The sequence below is a fragment of the Humulus lupulus genome, chromosome 1, assembly GCF_963169125.1.
Source record: "Humulus lupulus chromosome 1, drHumLupu1.1, whole genome shotgun sequence".
Lineage (NCBI taxonomy): Eukaryota > Viridiplantae > Streptophyta > Magnoliopsida > Rosales > Cannabaceae > Humulus > Humulus lupulus.
In genome coordinates, this window is record NC_084793.1 from 273,177,879 (window position 1) to 273,193,653 (window position 15,775).

The 15,775-nt window shown below is 32.0% G+C and overlaps 1 non-coding gene across 1 annotated transcript; it reads right to left on the bottom strand.

The window, feature by feature from the left end:
* Positions 1–1,432: 1,432 nt before the first annotated feature.
* LOC133813744 (small nucleolar RNA R71) lies at positions 1,433–1,539 on the bottom strand. The gene has a single exon (XR_009884745.1). It is a non-coding gene; the product is annotated as a small nucleolar RNA R71 (small nucleolar RNA).
* Positions 1,540–15,775: the final 14,236 nt, after the last annotated feature.

A 15,775-nucleotide genomic window follows, 5' to 3' on the forward strand; every position in this document is an offset into this window, starting at 1 on the left:
ATATTTATTTGTACTATCATCTTAAAAAAAACAAGTAAAGTAAAATATATATATATCTATAAAAAAAATCGAAAAAAAAGAGTAAAAATCGAAAAAGAAAAAAAAAGAAAGTTATACATATATTTATTTATATTGTTATATATATTATATTATATATATTTCTTGATAGTTGATGGCATTTAGTGCCTCCTACATACTTATTAGTTGAGTGCATTAGTGCCTCCTAACCCTTTTTCTTTTTCTTTTACTTTTTATGTTTTTTTTAGTTGAGTGCATTTGTGCCTCCTACATACTTGATAGTTGAGTGCATTTTTTGCCTCCTACATACTTGAACAATCTATCTTCTCTAGTGATGGCATTAGTGTCTCCTAGCTTTTATTTTTGTTTATTATCTTAGTTGATGGCACTAGTGACTCCTAAGTTTTATTATTATTATTATTAGTGTTGGTTGATGGCATTAGTGCCTCCTAATTTTTATTTTTTTGTTGATCATTTAGTTGATGGGATTAGTGCCTCCTAATTTTTATATAACTATTTACTATTGCTATTGTCATTTTTTTTCTTAATTATCGCATTTAGTTAGTTGTAATTTTATTGTTTAAGAAAATACTTGAAAAAAAAACTAAAAAAAACAAAGCTTGTTCTTTCAACATAAGCAATTTTTTCTTAAAGGAAATTTGGCAAAGTTCTCATCCACGCTTATTAATTAACCTCGGGGAGTTGTTATTAAGTTGTGAGTAAGTGGAATCAAATAGGCCTGGGAACAAGTTAAACAAAAAAATAAAATAAAATAAAAAATCATAAAAATCATAACAAAAAAAAAAATATATAAATATTATAATCCCTTCTTGTTATAAGTATGCTATGTGGTTGCAGTTCTAACTGATCTTCCACATCAGAAATTTGTTTTCTTGTGATTGTTTGTGTTACTTGGTGAAATTTGTGACATTGTATGCATCATTGGCATCGTAATTCAAAAAATCGTTTGGTGAAAAAATTAGTGTCTTTGCGTGAAATTGAAAGTGTTTTTGAAAGTTTAAGCATAATGGAACAAGAACCTAATGCTGTGCAAGAAAAAACTCTTCTTGAATACTTTTCACCTATTTCATCTAATGCTCCGTCATGCATTGTTTTTCCCACTACTAATGCCACTCATTTTGAACTTAAACCTTCAATCATTCAATTGTTACCATCATTTTATGGTTTAGAAAGAGAGGATCCATACATGCATGTAAAAGACTTATTGGAAATTTGCTCAACCTTTCATTTTCAAAAAATTTCAGATGAGTCGGTTAAACTTAGGTTGTTTCCTTTTTCTTTAAAAGATAGAGCCAAAGCTTGGTTAAACTCACTTCCAACTGGAACCATAACTACTTGGGATCAACTTTTTAATAAATTCCTTGCTAAATTTTTCCCCATGTCCAAAACTGATAGTTTAAGAAGAGAAATTTCCGAATTTTATCAAAAAGATAACGAAGAATTTTATGAATGTTGGGAAAGATTTAAAGATTTATTATTAAAATGTCCCCACCATGGTTTTGAAAAATGGAGACTTGTAAAATATTTTTATGATGGTTTAACCCCTTCAAACCGACAAATGATTCAATCTATGCATACCGAAATTTTTTTAAAATTGCAAGGGCAAGAGGCTTGGGACGCTCTTGAAGAATTGTCTGTTAATTCACAACAATGGAATTATTCTGAGCCCAGGTCTAGAGCCAACCCTTCACCGAAAAGAGAAGGAAAATATGAAATAAAAGAAGAAGGTGATTTAAGAACATCATTTGAAAAATTAGCAAGAAAAGTAGAAGCCTTAGTAATAAGTCAATCTATGAATTCTCATGTGCAACCTAAAAAAGATGTTTGTTCTTTATTTGCTAGTTCATGTCATAATGCTCAATTATGTCCTTCTTTTATTGAAACATTTTCTGAAGAGGCTAATGCTTTACATTCATATGGAAAACCTTCTTCTGATAGCCCATTTTCCAACACATACAATCCAAATTGGAGAAACCATCCTAATTTTTCATGGAGACAAAACCAACCACAAATGAATCAAGGAAACCAATTCAACATGCCAAATCCAAATCATGCCCAACCAAGTCAACCTTACCCTCCACAAAGAAAACCTTCCTTAGAAGACACCTTACAACAATTCATGCAATCCACCCAACAAATCTTACAAAATCAGCCTCAATCCATTGCCAAACTCGAGACACAATTGGGTCAACTTGCTAATGCTGTAACCGAGAGAGAAAAAGGAAGATTTCCTAGCCAACCCATCCCAAATCCTAAAGGCCAATATGAAATAGGAGCCCCTAGTCATAAAGAAGAAGCTAAGTCTATTTCAACTCTTAGGTTCGGAAAACAAATTGTCAAACCCGATTACATACCTCAAGTTGAAAAAGACCAAAGCCAACCTCAAAGTTCCAACACAAATGACCTTTCCAAAGATGATGCTCAAATCCTCCCTTCCATCCCAAAAGCTCATTTTCCACAAAGATTAATTCCACTCAAGAAAGGCAACCAATATAGTGACATCTTAGAAGTTTTCAAACAAGTAAGCATCAACATTCCTTTCTTAGATGCCATTAAACAAATTCCTACCTATTCTAAATTCTTAAAATACCTTTGCACTGTTAAAAGAAACACAAATGTTCCAAAAAAGGCGTTTTTAACTGAACAAGTTAGCTCCATAATTCAACATAAAAGTCTTGTGAAATATAAAGATCCCGGTTGTCCAACAATTTCATGCATCATTGGCGATCATTTTATTAACAAAGCTTTACTTGATTTAGGAGCTAGTGTGAATTTACTGCCTTATTCTGTGTATAAGCAACTTGGTCTAGGAGAATTAAAGCCAACTTCTATAACACTTCAATTAGCCGATCGTTCAGTGAAAATCCCTAGAGGTATTGTAGAAGATGTTTTAATTAAAGTGGATAAATTCTATTTCCCTGTGGACTTTATTGTTCTTGACACTCAACCTGTTGAAAATGCTCATGCTCAAATACCCATAATTCTAGGTAGACCATTTTTAGCTACATCTAATGCAATTATCAACTGTCGTAATGGTGTATTGAAATTATCTTTTGGAAACATGACTGTTGAATTAAATGTTTTTAATGTTGCTAAATCTGTTGAGTGTGAGGAAGTGCATGGAGTTAACATGATAGAGAGTATGTGTGAAGATGATGGAAATGACTTACTTGATTTTTGTGAAAAATACTTTGGTATGAACTTGCATATTGATGATTTTAATGATGATGTGAATTCTTTGTTAGAGTCTATACCCTTAAATGAAACCAAAGTTGAACCCTTTTCACCCTTAGATCATGTTCAATCAATTTCCGAGTCTCCAAAGTTAGACCTTAAACCTTTGCCAGAAAATTTAAAATATGCTTTTCTAGGAGAGTCCGAAACCTTGCCTATTATGGTAGCATCTGCTTTAGATAAAGAACAAGAAGATAAATTGTTAAATGTCCTTAGAAAACATAAGGAAGCCATAGGTTGGACTATTGGAGACATCAAGGGAATTAGCCCATCCATATGCATGCATAGAATCCATCTAGAAGAAAATGCTAAAACCTCTCGGGAATGTCAAAGAAGGTTAAATCCAAATATGAAAGAGGTCGTTAGCGAAGAAGTACTTAAACTGTTAGATGTAGGTATCATTTACCCTATTTCTGATAGTCAATGGGTTAGTCCAGTCCAAGTAGTGCCTAAAAAGTCTGGGATCACAGTTATTGAAAATGAGAAAAATGAATTAATCCCTACTCGAGTACAAACGGGGTGGAGAGTGTGTATAGACTATAGAAAGCTAAATAATGTTACTAGAAAAGACCACTTTCCTTTACCCTTTATTGATCAAATGCTTGAACGTTTAGCTGGCCATGCATATTATTGTTTTCTTGATGGCTATTCGGGATATAACCAAATCCCCATTGCCCTTGAAGATCAAGAAAAGACTACCTTCACTTGCCCTTTTGGAACCTTTGCATATCGTCGCATGCCTTTTGGTCTTTGTAATGCTCCTGAAACTTTTCAAAGATGTATGATTGCAATATTTTCTGATATGGTTGAAAGAAATCTTGAAGTGTTTATGGATGATTTTTCTGTGTTTGGAAACTCTTTTGATGACTATTTGCACCATCTTTCTCTTGTTTTAATTCGTTGCAAAGAAAAGAATTTAGTTCTTAATTGGGAAAAATATCATTTTATGGTTAAAAAAGGAATTGTTTTAGGTCATGTAATCTAATCTGAGGGAATAGAAGTTGATAAAGCAAAAGTTGACCTTATTTCAAAACTTCCCCCACCTAAAACAATAAAAGAAATTAGATCATTCTTAGGCCATGCCGGTTTTTATAGAAGATTCATAAAAGACTTTAGCAAAATTTCACGTCCATTATGTCATTTGCTGGGAAAAGAAAATGCTTTTGTCTTTGATAATGATTGCCATGTTGCCTTTGAAAGATTGAAATCCCTTTTGACTAGTGCACTTATTATTCGCCCTCCTGATTGGATTATTCCTTTTGAAATAATGTGTGATGCTTCTGATTATGCTATTGGTGCTATTCTAGGACAAAGAATTAACAAGTTACCTCATGTAATCTACTATGCTAGCAAAACTTTGAACGATGCTCAATTAAATTATTCTACAACTGAAAAAGAATTGCTTGTTGTTGTGTTTGCATTGGAGAAATTTAGGTCTTATTTGTTAGGATCTAAAATAATTGTCTATTATGATCATGCTGCATTGAAATATTCCTTATCGAAAAAGGATGCTAAATCTCGCTTAATTCGTTGGATCTTGCTTTTACAAGAATTTGATTTAGAGATACGAGATAAAAAATGTTCTGAAAATATTGTTGCTGATCATTTGTCTAGAATTGTAGTTGAGACTAATAATGACTCCACCACTATAACTGAAAATTTTCCTGATGAACAACTCATGCATATATCTTCTTTGCCTTGGTATGCTGACATTGTGAATTATTTGGTCACTGGTGAAATTCCTTCTCATTGGTCTAAGCATGACAAATCTAAATTTTATTCTGAAGTGAAAATTTTCATGTGGGATGATCCTTATTTGTTTAAATATTCCCCTGATCAAATAATAAGGAGATGTATTCCAAATTGTGATCAAACTAAAATCATATCTTTTTGTCATGATCATGCATGTGGTGGACATTTTAGTGGTAAGAAAACTGCTTTGAAAATTTTACAATGTGGATTTTACTGGCCTACTATTTTTCATGACACTTATATTTATTGCAAATCTTGCGAACGTTGTCAAATGTTAGGAAGTGTAACTAGAAAAAACATGATGCCTTTGAATCCTATCCTTATTGTTGAAATATTTGATGTTTGGGGCATTGATTTTATGGGTCCATTTCCTAACTCTTTTGGTAACTTGTACATTTTTGTTGGTGTTGATTATGTGTCTAAATGGGTTGAAGTTGTTGCATGCCACACAAATGACCATAAAGTTGTGCTTAAGTTTTTGAAAGAAAATATTTTCTCCCGTTTTGGCTCACCACGTGCTATCATTAGTGATAACGGTACACACTTTTGTAATAGATCTTTTGAGCATTTAATGAAACAATATGGTATTACACATAAAGTCACTACACCTTATCACCCACAAACTAGTGGTCAAGTTGAAATATCAAATAGGGAAATTAAGCACATCTTAGAGAAAACTGTCAATCCAACTAGGAAAGATTGTTCCTTAAGACTCATTGTTGCATTATGGGCATATTGAACTGCATACAAAACACCCATTGGAATGTCTCCCTATAGACTTGTGTATGGAAAGGCATGTCACTTACCCGTTGAGCTAGAACATAGAGCCTATTGGGCAATTAAGCAATTGAATTTTTCCTTAGACAAAGAGGGTGAGAGAAGAAAGCTTCAATTAAATGAGTTAGCAGAGCTTAGGCATGATGCATATGACTATTCCAAAAAATATAAGGATCGAATGAAGATTTACCATGACAAAAACATTTTGCGAAAAGATTTCTCTCCCGGTCAAAAAGTCCTTCTATACAATTCTCGTTTGCATCTCTTCCCGGGGAAGTTACGCTCTAGGTGGGTAGGTCCATACATTGTTCGCACTGTTTTTCCACATGGAGCCATTGAAATTGAAAATCCTAATAATGGTAATGTATTCAAAGTGAATGGACAACAATTGAAACCATTTTTAGAATTGAAAACTGCTAAAGTGGATGAAATCCTTCTTGAGGATCTTATTTACCATGGTCCTTGATCGCTCTCATCAATTATTGGTAAATGTGTGTTTTATTTATGTTTTAGGTTAACTTCTTGTTTTGATTTTTTGTTTCCTTTTTGTTGCACTCTTGACAATGCTCCATGATGAGGTACGACCATTCTAAACTCTAAACTCTTTCACACTTCAATTTATATTTGTATTTTGATACATTGAGGACAATGCATAAATTAAGTTTGGGGGTAGTGGGTTTATATGGTTACTTCTTTCATATGTTTGAAAATGGTAGAATTTTTTTTTTTTTTTTAAAAACAACAAAAAAAAAACAAAAAATTAGATGGTAGAGTATCTATTTTATATATTAATTATAAAAAAACAAATTAAAAAAAATTTATATATGTTTAATATTATCTTTCTAGTAATATATATATAGTTTTGTGCTTTTACACTTTATTTTCTATTTAAAAATTTAAAAAACAAAAAAAAAAACCCCTTTTGGTGATATCCGTTTTTCCTATGATAATATCCTTGATTGAGTTTGATTTTAGTTTAAAAAATATATGAATCTTTCTTAAGCTTTGTGTTTAATTCTTGGGTCAATTTTGCTTAAAAAAAATGAAATTTTGAACAAAATTATTCATCATAATATGTGGAATAAATAGTTTTGGACTTCTAATTTAAAATATATTTTCAAAGCAAGATTGACTATGGAATTAATTACATAAGGTTAATTTTGATTCATATTTTTTATAAACTATTTTCAATGTGCAATCTTTGAGGACATTTTTTATATCACCAAATATGTGTGTTTTTTATTTTTTATTTTGCTTGAGGACTAGCAAAACTTTATGTTTGGGGGTGTGATAACTCTACAAAATAGAGTTATTTTACTACTTTTTATATGCTAATTGTTGCTTAGTTATTGAGTTTTTAATTAACTTATTAAGTTTTTATGTAATTTTTAATTTATTAGTCTTATTGTAGTTTTCTAGATTTTTATATGTTTTTAAAGATATTTTATAATAATATGTTGTAGTTTAATTATTTGAAATTTGTGTTGATAGATTATAAGTTAAAAAATGTGATTTTATTGAACTTAATTCCCAAAGTAAATTAAATTTCAATTAGTATTTTCATGGACTTAATATGAGTTATTTTATAATTGAAAATATTTGATTCTAATTTATTATTTACTTATTTTATAGGATGTACTTTGCAATTTTTTATGCTTGAAAAGGAAGAGAAAAGGAAATAAAAGTGGCATTTGTGAAGAGGAAATAACAAATTTTGGCACAGGCCATCTCATTTCAGCACCCCACGGATTGGGCCTCTCTGGGCCCGAAGCCTCCCAGCCTGTCTTCCTCAAGCCCAAGCCCACTCCTGCCACTCTTTGCCCAGTCCGAAGCCCACAAGCTCACCCCAGGCCCACGGTTCCTTCCCAGCGTGTTGCCCCTGAAGCTGCCCCAGCCTAGCATCACATGATGCCTTTCCACAGCCAACTGTCAACCGCCTGGCACACCACCTCACTCTGAAGCAATCTCCCATCAGCTTCAGCATATAGCATCATCACCACACGCCTGCCTCTTCCTTCAAGCCAATTGCTCCAGGCCCAATAGCAATCCAAAGCAGCCCACGCTTGCTTCTCCTTCCAGGCCCATCATAGCCCAAACGACCTAAGTCAACCAAGCTGCCAACACAGCCACCAAAATACCAAAAAATCATATTTTTCTTCCCAATGTTTTCTTCTTTTCACTCAAATATCAATTCACTATTCCCTATTTTTCTTACCTAAATAAACATTCCTAATTCATTTTTTTTACCCTAGCTTTTCACTAATCTTTTACCCAACCAAACATTTCATCTTTCCAATACTCTTACACTTACTCTATTTATCCTACCACTTCCCAACATAATTAAATTAATCAATTTATTTATTTTAATTTGATTAATTTTGTTGACTGCGTTTTTAGCCAACGACGTGAGAACGCCAATAACGACAAGCCTTCAAGAGAAATCAAAACGACAACAAACGGTATAAACAAGAAAAGTAAAGAACGCAAGAGATTTTTATAGTGGTTCAGCCCCGATTGTCGGTAATAGCCTAATCCACTTAGAGTTGTGATTTATAAATCTGTACTCAAGATCAGATGGACTGAGCCAACTGAGTTTCTTCAGTACAGATTGTGAAAATACAAGAATTCTCTCTAATTTCAGCACTTTCTCTCTCTAGAATAGACAGACCCAATTTTATCTCTCTAGAAAGAAGAAGCAGAAGGAACCCCCCTCTCATCTCATAAGCTCTCTATTTATAGAGATGGGATCCTCAACTGATATCCCCTTATAATAGGGATATTTTATTATATTTATTACATTTATATTACAAATAAACATTCAAAATTCAAAATGTAACAAATTCCCCATTTGTGGGAAGAATGAGAGATTCCCGCACATGTTGTTGAAGTTGTGTCTGACTTAGTCTCCTCTAGCTAGTTGGTCCACCTCCTACTCACTACCCATGCAAGTGCTGGTTGAACATGCATGGTGGTAGGATATGCATGGTGGTAGGTTGAACGTGCATGGTGGTAGGAGATGCACTTCTCTCCTCTAACATGCACTCTCCTCTAGCATGCCATGTTCCTCCTTGAACCAATCTCCTTGGCTTCTCCTCGGACCAAGGTGGTCCGAGGCAACCTCCTTGGCACCTCACCTTGAAAAACATTGAGGGAACCTCACCTTGGACAATATTGAGGCAACCTCACCTTGGACAACATTGAGGGAACCTCACCTTGGACAACATTGAGGGAACCTCACCTTGGACAACATTGAGGCAACCTTCTTTAGCATCTCCCAAACATGTCCGATCGAACATTGTATAGACTTTCCTTATGAAAGTCTAAGTCTCCATTCTCTTGCATGAGACTCCTCCTCCTTAGCTATTTACCTTGGACACGTTCGAGCCAACACTTAGAAAACCTTGGGAGGCTTGCCTCCTACACACCCTTGAGGTCTCCTAGGACCACACCCTCCTTGGGGTCTCCTAGGACCACATTCTCCTTGGAGTCTCTTAGGACCACTCCCCTTAGCTCTCCTAGGAGGCACTCTCCTAGATGCATTCTCCTTAGCCTCCTAGGATGCATTCTCCAATTTTTGGGTATAACAAATTTAATCTCCATATTTTGCCTATAAATAGAGTCTTGTAAGACCATTTGGGGGGCTCTTCTTCAGCTTTTCAACCTCTCCTACATTTCATATTTTTCTCTCTTCTTTTCACTATTTTCTCTACCATTTTCATCTTTTGAAGAGCATGTCAAGTATGTTATTTTGTAATTTTTATTTCAATCTAGTTATGAGCTTCTAATCTTTTTCAAGATTATTAAGATGATGATGAAGCAAAATGTAACTAGATAATATTTTTTATTGCATGTTGATTCCCCATTTGTGCAACATTGTTTATGGATTTTTCTATCAAAGATATGCATTTTTCATCTATTATTGATTGTCAAAGATATGCAAAAATATGATATTCTTTGATTAAATGTTTTTCATTAAATTGTTCACATCTAATTCTTAGAGCATAAGTATCATATTTTGCCTAAACATAATCTCTTTGATTTTTTGTAGTTTCATTAGGTTGTAACACAACTAATGCTTAGAAATTATATCTTATATAAGTGAAGAAAAATCATACATTTTTTAAAGTAACTTGTGCTTGAATAGAAAATGTATTTTGAAAAAAAGTATAGTGTGATTTATTTCAACTATATCTAAACTTGGGAATCAATATACTTATAAATATTATTGAACTTGCATTTTGTGGATTCTAATATCTTCATAATCTTATTTTACATATCTCATTTGAAAACCATTTTTTCTATTTAATCATTAATCTTTTTAGTACTTGTCTTTTATTTTTCTAAAACAAAATCTCATCAAATATTTGGAACTAGGTTAGAATCTTCTTGCTTTGTTTGAAATAGTTTCTTTTGATGTTAGTCAACTCCCATGGGTTTGACCTCGTACTTACATGAACATTATATTTCGAAACGATTCGTGCACTTGCGAGTATAATTATTAAAACACCCTCTTTTGGATTCAACATTAATCCTGAAGTTACTATGAACTCCTGTTTATGTTATATGAGTTCTTTGATTCACTTGTTAGGGTCTGTTAGAATGATCAGGCTAGAAACTTTTATTTTGGGAACTCATTAATGTAGATGGCTGGGGACATAGTATACAGATATGAAATCTATGCCTTCTCTCAAGAGATTGAATGATAATTCTCTTAAGGGCTGGCTTTTGGGACTGAAAGGTTATTGAGCTCAAATTCATAATTTAGTTATGAATTAACCTTCACTAGTAAAGTCAATGGTACTTAAGGAAAGAAGAGATAATTAAAAGGGTAAAATGATAATTTTATTCCCGATTAATTATGAACCATTATTAGAGGGTCAATTTGTATGCAATGATTATATCTATGGACGCTTTATAATTATAAAGTACTCAGTAAATGAAATGTCTATAATTACAAGAGTGCAGTCTCATATTTATAGTGGAATAATCATGAGATTAATAAATTAAGATTATTTAATTAAAGAGTTTAATTAATAATCTCAAATTTATTGGAGCTTGGAATTATAGGTCCATAGGTCCCCATAGTGGCTCTATCAACAATATTCAAGGTAAGAGTTGATATGAAGGGAAAAATAATTTAAAGACATATTTAAGAATAAATTTGTTCTTCAGGCCAAATATGCAATTATATGATAATAGTAATTAATTAATTAATTACAAATTAGTTGTAGTTAACAAAATTAACTAATATTTAATTATTGTATAATTTTTGAAATTATATTAAATAATTAAATTAATTTGGAAATTTGATTAAATAATTAATTATAAAATTTGAAATTATAATAAAATAAATATTTATTTTTGAAAATATTGGATTTAATTAATTGGTAGAATTAATTAAATATCTTTATTTGAGTGGGAGATAATAGTATGATAAGTTCAAATTGGATTTGAATTTAAAATATTAATATTTATTCAAATAATTAATTATATCTGATAATTAGTTAAAAAGATAATTAATTCAAATTTGAATTAGTTATCAGGTTGTTAGATTTTATCTGACAAAGTAGTTTGAATAAATAATTCAATAAAAATTGAAAAAACCAACTTCCCTAAAAATAAGGATGCTACACGTGCACACACAGTCCATGGACTGTGTGTGGCGTGTAGGGCTATTTTTCAGGGATATGATTTTTATTTTTATTTATTTAATTAATTAATTAATGGATAATTCAAAAAAATTGGTTTTTGGATATTTTCATTAATAAAATAATTAATTAATTAAAAAGTAAATTGTAAGTTAGTTACATATTTATTTTTTAAATTTGAATACTTTCTTTTAAGTATGACTAATAAAAAATATTCAGATATCTGAGACAACTCAGAAGATTCGCTCTGTCAAAAATAGAACGATAGTTTTCTCTCCCTGAAAAATAAAGAACCAATTCTCAGGCCTATTCTCTTGATCTCATGTGTTGAGTACATCAAGTAGAATCACAAATAAACTACCCTTCATTCTCTAAGTGCCCACACACTTCTTGAGGTGTAGAGAACGCTTTGGAAGATCTTGGTGTGAGTACCTGGGAGCGGCTTGGATAGGAAGATCGTTCTAAATACGAAAAGATAGCAATGACACTTAATAGACTTCAAGAGGTATGAATTCTATCCTTAACTTGATAATGATTAATGTATGTATATTAATGGATCCGCATATTTAAAGGTAGTTTAAATATGTTACAAAATTTTTGTTGTACACTGGGCCAACCCCACCACCATTCCGTTGCGTATTAGGAAATTCGTTCCTAACACTTACTTCCCAAGTGTTTATAAAGATTAAATTGAAAATGTAACGCCCTGCGTTCGGTTACCTTTAAACGACTCGGGTCCGGATTTTTCCCCGAGTTAAGAATATTATTTTAAATAATATTATATTTGTTTGGAATTTATTTCCACGAGTTATTGCTAGCCAAATTATGAATTTTGTGATTAAAAGTCAAGATAAGACTTTCAGTCTTGGACCGATAAAAAAAATCATAATCGGGTAAAAATCTTAGTAAATAAAATGAAAAACTATGACAAATATATTTTGGGCATAAAATACATTCATAAAAAAATTAAAGTTTGGTTAAAAATAATAAACGGAAGAGGAAATGGAAATTTTAGGGCGTTTTGTGTTAAAATGCTTAATTTTACTGAATTGAGGAATTTTATTCCATGAATGGACCTTAGGTTAAATTGTATTGTGTGATTAATTAAATTAAATGTGTCAGACATTTAATTTAATTATTATATGTTAAGTTTTATTTTTTTAAAACTTTATATGAGTGAAAAATGTTATACAAAGTCATTTTGAATTTTTCTTCTTAGGAAATATTTATTAACCATTATAAAAAAAATAATAATAACATAAATAAAAGAAATAGTGGCCGGCCATGTGAAGGAAATTAATTGGGTGGACCAAATTATTTTAGTTTTAATCCCCATTTAATTAAGGTTAATGGCATCAAGTGGCCAAAGTAAAAATACTCAAGTGTTTTAGATATTTTAGAGTTGTCTAAGCTCTTCCAACCTCCCATAACCGACCCCTTATCTCATCTCACTCTCATCTTGTTCAAAAATTCTCTCTCAAGTTTTCTCATCATTTTCAACTACCAAAGAACACTAAGAAAGCTTGGAAGCTTAAGTTTTGGTCTAGGAAGAGTTTCCCTAAGGTAAAGTTTCAAAAAACTTGACTTTTGTAAAGTTTTTAACCATAGATATTTCAATAGCTGACTATATATGTTGTTGGGGGAGTTGGTTAAGGTTTTGAAGGATTCAAAGCTAGTAGAAACATCAAAACCTAAAGCAAGAACAACAAGAGGGAAAAAGTTTACTTTTTATGGTTGTTATTGTATTGTTTTTATTTTTAAGCATTATTTTGTATATTTAATGCTTAAAGTTTCTTATTGGTGATGTAATAAGGCTATGGTAGTTGCTTTATAATTTTTATGATGCTTGTGTGTTGATTTTTGAAAATAGGGACCAAAATCCCTAAGGATTTTGTTGAAAACCCTAAAACAAAAATACAAGTTTTGAGCTGTGACTTCCAAGGGGGTCAAGCATCCACTGTATATTTATTTTGGAAAAATAAATTATAATGTGATGCTATTGAGGTGGAGTGCATAAAATTGAGCTTTTGAAACACTCAAAAACGTTTAGAAATGAGTGAGTTATGCTATTTCAAAGTTGAGGTAAAAAACTGTTTTTTTTCTTCGTATTCTTAAATTCGGGACTAAGTTTGGACAGCCACTGTATATGTTAAATGAACTCAGTTTTTTCTAAAATTTGGTGGACATGTTTTTGGCATAACCTGGTATTCCACTGTAAAATTTGGTAGCAAAATAATGAACGGTTTGAGAGTTATTAAGTGACAAAGTTTGGAAAAAATAAGGACTTGAAAATAAGGTCATTTTTACCTCAATGTTTGGAAAATATTTTCACCAATAAAAAATGCTTCTTTTGACCTAAGATTTCACAAAGACCTAAATGGCATACCAAATATGGAATTGAAAATTTTTGGTAGTAATTGGGCAAGTAAATTTCAAGTTATAACCTAACAAAGTATGTAGTTAAAAATGTGAAAAATGAGTTTTCACACTTGGTGTAAAAATGAGATTTTAGAACTTAAGATAAAAAGTACATTTGTGCTTATTGTAAGATAAAAACTTGGTAAGTCTTAAAAACATTTTGACCTAAAATACCACTTTGAGTTTAAGTGAGAAATATTTTATTAAAGAATTTTTATTCTTTCTAAAAATAAAAGATTTAACTTATTAATAAGTTGATAAATTAAAAGAGGGTTTAAAAGCCCTATATTTTGAGAAAATAATTAAGTAAGTTATTTTTCTAAAAAGTAAACTTGATTAATTGACTTCAGAGAATTAACTAGTCAAAATAAGAATATATTAACGATTTTCCTAATTAAGTTAAAATTAGGCTATTTTCTTAAAACGATTTTTAGAGATTAAAACCTTAAGAAAAATAAAAGAAAAATTAAGAGATTATGTTCTTGAAAAATAGTTAAGGAATTTAATTAGTATTTTCTAGACATAATACCGGCAAAAATCTTTTATATATTTAACCGCTTGTTGAAAGTACGGGTTAATAGCGAAACTTTTAAGGAATAATTTTTTTAGCAGATTAGGGTTTACTCTCAAATATTTTTGAGTACGAATGGGTTTAAAACCAAATAAGGATCTTTAATCCTTACAAGTGATTTTTAAAATGACCAAACTGTCCAAAATAATAATAATGAATTATGAAGTTCCATAATTAATCTGAGTATACTGTATGATAATTACAATATTGGCTAAGCATAACTTGACTATACATTGGAGGGTGAAATCCTGCTGAGAGCTAAGGACTCCAAGTAAGTCAACTTCTATTGTGTGGCTACAACATGAAACGACTATTGTATTGTTTGTTAGTATAGGGACACATGCACATATATACACTGTCGTAAAAAGTTTGCATAGAGACATTAGTCTAGTAGGTGTTGATTAAGAAAATATGAACGGTAGATATCCGTCATATCCGAGACGGCTGATCCCCGTCACACTACTTGTTTGATTTTATTATGTCTGGTTCACTACCGCGACGAGTGGCAAAGAGGTGAGGATTGCTGATTTAAACCTAGGGGTGCCAAAGTGAATGGGACATAGGGGCCCTCATGCTTACTTAATCATTGAATGGTTAGAACTCAAGCAAATGCTTTGATAAGTTATTCCCGGATAGTAGCCGTGAATATTGGCCATTCAATGAGAGTTCCTAGAGATACTAGGGGTTGCCAAGTTTGAGTGAGGCTGAACACCCTAGGGGTAACTGCTCACCAACACAACTGATTAACATAGAAGTTTATGTAAACCCGTGTAACTTTGACTACACTCTTGAATAGTAGCAATGCCCTAGGTAACTTGATGGTTATTTTTGTGAGGGATTTGCTCTTGGATAAGTAGCGATGCCCTAGGTAACTCGATAGTTACTGTAACACCCTACTACCTTAGAGCCACTACTAAGTGAGTTTAAAATGTGCAATTAACTCGCTAAGCGAGGTTTTTAGAACAAAATTGTGATTAAGCAAAAAGTCAAGGCTCTAATCTTTGAAAGTACTCTATTCCATTAAAAGTTCCAAAAGTTTAACATTCGGGATCCCAAAACGAGGTTTGTAAAATATTTACAATTCAAAATAGGTTTTCAGATGACTAATTATCAAAAACATAGTTTAATATAGCCATTTCTCAAAATGCCCCCAACCAAAGCAGTCGGGCAGGCCAAACATGTACGTGCCGCCCCCACGCTCTCCGTACTCATGGCTGGTTGACTTTCTCCTTGCCTTTACCTGCAACACAGAGCACCCGTGAGTCGAAGCCCAGCAAGAAAACCCACACAGCACATAGCATACGCATAACATATAACCATTATGTCAGATAATCCA